Source organism: Prunus dulcis, chromosome 1 (assembly GCF_902201215.1).
Source record: "Prunus dulcis chromosome 1, ALMONDv2, whole genome shotgun sequence".
Lineage (NCBI taxonomy): Eukaryota > Viridiplantae > Streptophyta > Magnoliopsida > Rosales > Rosaceae > Prunus > Prunus dulcis.
Window position 1 is genome coordinate 31,310,882 of NC_047650.1, and position 9,242 is coordinate 31,320,123.

The 9,242-nt window shown below is 36.4% G+C and overlaps 1 pseudogene; it reads right to left on the reverse strand.

Moving 5' to 3' along the window:
- Positions 1-1,271: 1,271 nt before the first annotated feature.
- LOC117618065 lies at positions 1,272-6,445 on the reverse strand (annotated as a pseudogene).
- Positions 6,446-9,242: the final 2,797 nt, after the last annotated feature.

The window sequence follows — 9,242 nt, forward strand, 5'->3', positions numbered from 1 at the left end:
AGTTTAAGCATAGAAGTTTTGCATTTGCGCTGCTATTATTCTACGGGCAGGTGCTGGTGGACCACCACACTGACTGCAATGCATATGTATGGGCGGTGATGATGTGAATCCAAATGCCAAGCCTTTTTAACACTGAAACAGCTCGCAGTGAAACTTGAGACCTCCTCGAGTTGACCGCATGCTTCAATATTTTACTTGGCTTTGATGGAGGGCTGTGATGAGCAAGGCGTTTGGTCAAAGAGTCAAACAATCGTGCGGTGGTGGATCAATGATCATTATTTAGTAGGGCCAGGCCTCCGGAATTTTCGGTTGTTTGAGGGTTGGATTGGGCAGGGCGGGGCAGGGGTCACTATAGCACGCAAGGAGGAGATGGGACCAGATGATCATTTGTTCTGCGTTGGCGTGTGAATATAGGATTTAACTTTTAAGTTTTTCTTCTTCTTCTTTTTACTCGTTCACAGTCACAACTTACAAGTTACAAGTCGGAAGCAAGCAAGCAAGCATATGCAAGCTCCTTTTTCCAATAGTGTTACAAGATTTTGGGACATTCTGGGCAACATGTGTTCCAAGTGATTAAAGCAGCTATTCGAGGTTCAGTGTTCGAATTCTCCTACTCTCAATATCGCTTATCAAGAAAAGTTACTGGGAGTTGTAAATGCCTAGGTTTTGCGGTGCGCGTGACGTTGGGGTTAACAAGAACCTGGAAATGGTCCCTACAGTCCATCGACTTCTGAAAGACACTGGCCAGTGGCGGTAACTTTGAAAAAAGCAGTAAAACTGATGCAAATACACAGGGAAAATGCCAGATTTACCCGACACAACCCACGTTCTTCCATCTCGCGTTCGCTGCCAGTGCGAGACCTGCCATTATTTTCAACTCTTCTTTTTAAGGGATTAAAATTAATATTTTATTTCAAGCCTGGACTCAAGTCAAAGTATTGATTTACATACTGTCACGCATTGGAAATAAACTGATTATAGAAAGGCATGCAATGCAAAGTTTGCAAACTGCCCAACCATATAGTAGCAGCAGCATGCGTATTAATTATCTATCTCTTATCATATTCAGATCCAATTATTCGTCTTCTGCAATGATTTTTGTTTCCTATGATTATAAAGCAAAGCCAAGTCAAGACAGAGAATTGTTATATATGAACGACAAAGTTGCTTCTTCTTCTTTCTTTTTAATTATTCAGCCGAAAGCATAACATGGGTTGGTTAAGCCGTCAACTTTTCCTTTTGGCTCTTTTTTTTATTACTTAAATTCGACACTAACTAACTAGTGAATGGTGATTTCTGGGTTTGAGGATTGCATGCAATGGATGGAGCTTGTGAGTGGTGAAGGTAGCAGTATCATCATTTTCTTCCTCTCCACCTCTCGGCAGCCTCCACTCAAACTCCTGCACCAAACTGCCATTGCTGGTGCATGCTATTAGTTAGCACTGCCTGAAGAGAACCAGCGCAGGCCCTCTTTCCAGCTCCAAAAGCCAAGGTCGTGTAAAAACCCGTTGGATCACATTTCTCCTTGTCCAAAAGGAATCTCTCTGGCTTCCATTCTTCAGGGCTTTCCCATTTGTTCTTGTCCCTGTTACACCCGTATATATTCAAAGCAATCTGCACCAAAATAGATGAATTAATACTCATATTTTTATACATAAAAAAAGGGTGAAAGAAAAACATGCAAGAAAATGTCATGGAATTAATATATATTTTCGGTTTTCATCAATTACCTCTGTTCCAGCTGGAATATAGTAACCTCCTAACTGGGTATCTTCATGTGCATATCTTAAAAGTGCTACCGAAGCTGGACTTTGCTTCCTTAAAGTTTCATGGAAAACAGCATTAAGGTATGGCAGCTGGGAGCCTGGGGCAAATGTTCCTCACTGATCTTATCGGATCAACACACGTTTTTTATTTCCTCATACAGAAGATCCTGTCACATATATATCATGAATGTCAGTTAATTAGTACTTAATCTCAAATCAAATCAAACTAATAATGGGTACCTGTGGATTTTGATCTTTAGCAAGTTCATACATAGCCCATTCTGTGGTTACCAATTGTTAATGGATCATACCATCACTGTGAGCCGAGCCTATCACAGAACGCCACATGGCCATTTCATGGTTGGGTTACCCTTATACTGGCCTGATCAGATCTGATGTCCCAGGTGTCGATTATAAGCTTCCCAACTAAAGTCGAGTGGGACTAAGTGCGAATCAGTGCTCGGGCCTTCGAAAACCGACTTGACCATTGTGGTGCCGTGAATGACAAGAGGCACATTAATGATCAACATGACTGATCAGACCCCTGTCAAGTCAAATTACTCCACCATTTGATAAACAACCTGGCAATTGAGATAGATCAGTTAATGTACTTCCCATCCAAAGTCAGGTGTCGCCTTACCCTTGGATCCCTGAATGAGTAGGCTGATGATAGAGATGGATCATTTAATATACCTCTCATCCAAAACCAAATGTCGCTTTATTACACAACCCCTGCCAGATAAGTATGGTGATCAGAACATGTCATTTAATGTGATCCAGGCCCACCAAGGGGAATGAAGATAAATATCTCCCCTTCTAGATATATGTCTCTCCTTCTCCCCTCTATAAATACCCTTCACTTACATCAAGACAGAGTTAATAAATATTTTCATCTAGCAAACCCTACATCCATTCTCACCATCTTATAACCACTTCTGACTTAACCATCAGAGGGAGTTCAACTGGGACCAACCCCAGTTCGCTCTTATTCTGATAACTGTTCAAAGTGTGCAGTTCTTCTAAGGGGAGCATCTCAACCAGGAAGATCTGGCATAGGCCCTTACCTCAATCCAAATTCAGGCTATACATTATACAAGAAGGATTTACACTAATGTAGTATCTGCCACCTCAAGAATTGCCTCCCAAACAAAAATAGTAATTTGCTCCATTGTAAGAGTTTTTGCTTCACAAAGCAAGTAATCCAGGGAACTATTTATTTCCTGTTTCACATCATCATAGTTAATTTCCTCCAAGCTAAATTAAAGAATGTGGAATTAATCTAAGCAAAAGCATGCATGCATGCACCTCTCCTGAAGCAATTCGGTTGGTCTGCTCCTTGATCAGGGAATTCATCAGTACTGCTTTCCTGCGAAAATAGATGCCCTGGATCTTCATTTCCAAGCTCTTGTTGTTGGGAACCCATCTTCTCAAGTATGGAAACAAGTCTCTCCAATCAACCTCAAGTACAGCCTCCAGTACATCAGCCACTAGAATCTTGAAAATCTCATCTCTTGACAATGTAGTTCCAAGCTCCTCCACATAAACTGAGTCTTTTATGTTCTGTCCTAAGGCCTAACCATTTGGCCCAAATTAAGCAAATTATAGTTTTTGGGCCTAAACCAATATGAATAAACTCACTCCCTCGCTCCAACGACACTACAAAGAGTTCCGTGGAAATGCTATAATGAGAGGTTATAGGAGGGGTTCAATCTCACTATCCAATAAGAGCAAGTCCACTGCAAGGCCTTTTGCCAGGGCAAGACAGGGCCTAGGCCCTCGAATGGCTCCAACGGGCAAGGGCAAACCTGGGCAAGGCTTGAGACCCACCAACCCAGGCACTTCCCCACAGGCAAGTCCAACCCATGCTGCTACATGGGCAAAGTGACTCAATGCTGATGTCATAATGACATCACCAACCAATTTAAATAACAAAAAAGATTGAAAAAAAACTAAAAAAATTCAGATTATTATTATTATTATTATTATTATAAATACCTAGCCATATTCTTTACTTCCCACACCAAAATTCTATATAAATTTATCTACTCATATCTCATGTGAATAGTAATTGTCAATAGGAGTGGAAACAAAATTGCAAGGGATGCCACTATGCACTTGAATAATGACAACCCTTGCCTTGCCCTTGCCTTTGCCTATAGGGGTGGAAGTGCTCTAAGAGAGATAAAATATTGGACTTAAACTTTTTAATGATTGAATTGTGGGATTGAACCCCTCATTCAACCCCTTCACCTAAATCCCCCTCATTGTAGCATCTCCCGATTCCTGTCATACTCGAATATTTTTTTGAAATTTACAGCTTCTTGAGGAGACTTGTTTACATGAGCATGTAATGGGCTTGCAACATTTTCTCTCAGGCCTCGTTTGTTATACAGGACTGTCATGGCATGGACTATGCTTAGGGATTGTCTTGGCTTGTCTTGGCTTGTCTTGGCTAGGTCTAAAGTTGGATAACACTTATTCTGCATTTTGTGTATGCTTGGACTAGGACTAGATTTTTTTTTATTTTTTAATATATATATATATAAAAAACATATATGTGTATATACATGTATATATGTATGTTATAATAATATTATATAATATAAATAATATAAACACATATATATATATATATGTGTATGTGTGTATGTATATTATAATATACATGGGTATAATACATATGCATATATATATATATATACAGTCCTGATCTCTTGGACCCCTGTAGTCCAAGAGATTTATGGTCACTCACCGTTGATGTAAATTCAACGGTTCACTCATTTATGACTTGAATCGGGTAATAATCATTTATGTCATATTGCATTTATATATATCATTTTGAACCATTGGATTAATATCCAACGGTGGGTGACCACAATCTCTTGGACTCCTGTGGTCCAAGAGATCGGGACTGTATATATAAATATATATATCAGTCCTGATCTCTTGGACCCCTGTAGTCCAAGAGATTTATGGTCACTCACCGTTGGATGTAAATTCAACGGTTGACTTGAATCGGGTAATAATCATTTATGCCATATTGCATTTATATATATCATTTTGAACCATTGGATTAATATCCAACGGTGGGTGACTACAATCTCTTGGACTCCTGTGGTCCAAGAGATCGGGACTGTATATATGTATATTATACTATATAATATATATGGGTATGTTATAATAATAATAATATGCATATATATACGTATGTATATGTATCTTATAATACATACATGGGTATAATATATAGACACATATATGTATACGTATATATATATATATATGTATATATATATATATTACATATATACATGTATGCTATTATTATAATATTAATATGTATGTGTATATGGGTATATTATAATAATAATATACGTGTATATGTATATATGTGTTTATATATACATGTATATGTGTATATATGTGTTTATATATACATGTATATGTGTATATATGTACATTATAGTATATGTGTATGTAATAATAATAATAATAATAGTAATATATGTTATTAGTATTACAATATAATATATGTATCTTATACATTGATGAACATAGGACTAGTTAGTCATTCCTTTCTACATGAGCTTAGTAGTCCCCTCTTAAGGAGGTGTTTTGGTGGGCCCGGTATTAGCAATCCCATCTAAGACTAGAATTAAATGAAACAAACATGGTACTAAATTTAATCCAAATCAGTCCAAGCCAAACTTGTATACCAAACGACCCCTCAAGGTATCTCTATGGCTTCGGTGTCGTTTCAGAATATATATATATATATATATATATTAATTTATTATATATTCAAATGGAGTTAAAATAATATGTACAAATTAATTAAGTATAGTGAGAGAAGAAACAAAGAAATAATATGTAAACCTGAGCATTGCTTCCAAGAACATTTGTGACCATGTGACGTCTTCCCATCTTGTGAAAATCGTTGTAGTCAGATGCTGCAACCAAGGCGTTGTCGAAAGTTAGGATCTTTAGTGCCGTCGTCGATAGCTTTCTCGATGAAATGGACGAATGTCTGGTCACCAAGGCCTGAACACAAAAACCAACCAACCAATATTAACATACACAAATTTATATAAATATAATGAGAGATTAGATAAATGAAACCTCTTTGGCGACATCGGTGGAATTGAGAACGACCAAAGTGGAAGCACCAGTCCTGATAGAATAGATTGGGCCATACGTCTCGCCCCACTTAGTAAAGGTCTTGTAGGGCTTCTTCTCTTTCAGTTGCAGCAAATTCCCTATCAATGGCAGCCCAGGAACCACTGCACATATCCACCCACTCATCATTCATAAATCTCCAAAAACACTTAGATTCAACAAAAGAAAGTGGCAATATCTTAGGATCCCAATATATCATTTTTATTTAAAAACATAAACAAGGATATGAGAGCTATTGGGCACCCTTCTCTTACAAAACGGTTTTTTCGAGGGCAAATTCTATCCATGATTATCAGAATATAATCGTCAATGAAAGCAAAGAATTCGTAGTAGATACCTGGCACAGGAGGGAGTTTGGCATATCCTTTCTTCTGGGCAAAGATGAGTCCCTTGATGAAATATAGGAAGAGCAAAGAAAGAGTACCCAAGGCAACAGGAATGGAAAAGGGGACTAATGCTTCAAACTCACGAAGGATATTATTAAGTTCAACGGTACTGCCCATTGTTGATTTTGCAAACAAGTTAAAAAGGTGTTGTAGGACAATTTGAAACTTACAATCACACAACACATTATATATACACTGACCACGTACAATAAATGTAGCATCAAATCATATACAAAAATATTTTTTTAAAGGGTTCTATATAGTTTTAACTCAAATGATCCTTAAACTTATACACGATTTGTATTTTGGTCATTTAACTAAATTATTCGTTCAAATGATCCACATACGATTTGCATTTTTGTCCCTTTTGTACCCCAGGTGCCGTTCACATGATAAAAACTTACAGAAAATATAACGGTAGGACTAATTCACCGAATAATAAAAAATATATAAATAATTTAAACGAATAATTTTAAAATGAAAATATGATATAAATTTAGAAACCATTTGAATTAAAAATACCCCTTAAAACTATTATAATGGAATTAAAAGACATTTTTTATTTCTTGGTCGTCGCATTTTAGGAAGAAATTCGTCGTCTTTCTTTGCCATGTAAAGTAATATACGTATGTGTAGATACCCACAGTGCATGCAAATGGTAGGGCTCGCTCTTCGGAGTCTTATTTGCTCTATGGTTTATTGAGAAAACACATGCAGAGAGCGATTCCCTTTTGGCGTTCGGAGCGATGCCATTGGGTAGGGCAGTCTCTATTAGTGACAACACAGGCATTTGGGATGTCGTCTGTCTGGTTATGAAGAAATGCTTGTCAGAGTCCAATTTGGTGTGCTTCCATTCCTCGGGGCTTTCCCATTGATTTTTGTCCATGTTGCACCCGTATCTATTAATACAAACCTGCAATTAAATTAGATTTAAAACAATATTTAATTCCTTAATTACCTCAGTTCCCGCAGGAATATAGTAACCTCCTAATTGGGGTATCTTCATGTGCATATCTTAGGGGGACTATTGGAGCTGGACTGTCTGTACTTCCTTCAATTTTCATGGAAGACAGCAGCACTTATAGGTATGGCGGACAAGTGTTCCTCAGTGTTAATGGGTTGCTTTTGGTCAAAGAGAGCTTTCTTAATGGTCTTAATGTGTAGGCCTAAACTTGCATTTGGGCTATGTGGCATTGAGATTATGTCGTCTGTTAATAAATCGAAATGGTTCATTTTCAATCTAACTCAAGCTGCCCACTAAAGGAGCCCTTAATCCCTAGACTTTCTAATTCAGCCTACATTTTTAGCTGGCCCAGTATATGAACATTCATGTATAAGTATGTGGGTTAAGCCAGTAGGATAAGGCAATATGCTCTTTATTTGCACAAATTAGAGTTAGGGGTGGATATGAGTTTGATTGAGTCGTTTTCGTTCCAATTCGTAACCCACCCTGATATGTAGCGATCTATAATTTCTTGAATCCAGAACCCAATTATTATTAGACCAACCCAATTCGACCCTTTTGTGATTGGATTGGGTTGTTCAATCAGGTTAAATCAAAATTAAACCCACTATTAAGTTTTGATTCTAACCCGTAACCCAACTTGTATATAGCGGTTTATGATTGTTTGAACTCAAGACCCGTTGATTATTAAGCCAACCCAACCCTCTAATGATCGGATTCGACAGTTCATTTGGGTTGACCTGAATTTTTATTTTATTTTTAATACATATTGGCCCGAAGTTATGCCCATCCCTAATTAGAGATTTAGAATAATCACCTTGTCAAAAAGAAAAAAAAAAAAAAAAAACACATCCCTATATTACATGGTAGGTATTGACTCATATCAAGGGCACCAACATTGGATAATATATGGATAAACCAATAATATAATTTGTTTTTGCATTCTACATACTTCATAGAATTCAGCCGAAATTAAAAGAATTGGTCAATCGTCTGATGTTAATGAAGTTCCAACCTCAACAATTGAACTTTCACTAATTTTATCAGTTTTGACTCATTATAAGCAAATAAATGTATAATGTCTCGTTTTCCTATCTTTTAGATTTTTGCACTTTTCTTCATTTCATTGTATGCTACTCTTACCACATTTGTATACCACATCCTTATACCATCTTATGTGGCAGTTGATGTGGACAGCCACATCAATTAAAATCATTTAATATTTTCTTTCTTTTATGATTTATTCAAGTTTTTGTTTTTCTAATTGTCTTAATTAAAATACACTTCATCGATTTAATTGATGTGGCATATAATATGGATATGCCACATCATGTGGTATATAAATGTGGGATAAAAATATGGTAAGTGTAGCATTACTCTTAGTTTAAATATCCGTTTGACATTTCTTATTGAGTAATGCTACACTTACTACATTTTTATCCCACATTTCTATACCACATGATGTGGCATGTCCATATCATATGTCACATCAATTAAATGAATGAAATGTATTTTAATAAATAAAATTAGAAAAACAGAAACTAGAATTTTATATAATATAGTATGTACACATTAGCTGCCACATCATGTTGTATGAAATTGTGATATAAAAATATGGTAAGACTAGTATTATTCTTTCTTATTTGGGGCCATAAGTGTTCTTACACCCATTTTAGGTGTAGGTTATGTGAAACATTAATAATTTTTAATTAATAGAGTATGCTAATGTGGCCGGTCAATTCAGGGTTAAATAGTATCATTGACTACATTTAAAATAAAATAAAATAAAAAGAAGAAGAAGAGGGATTCATCGTTTAAATGGATGGACATTGTGACGGATGCAGTTGCGTCAATTAATCAGAATTTGGATGGAGAAGGGATCAAGCGTTTTGAAAATCACAAATATTCACATTATAATAATTCGTTTCCTTAATCTAATCAGCTATGTCG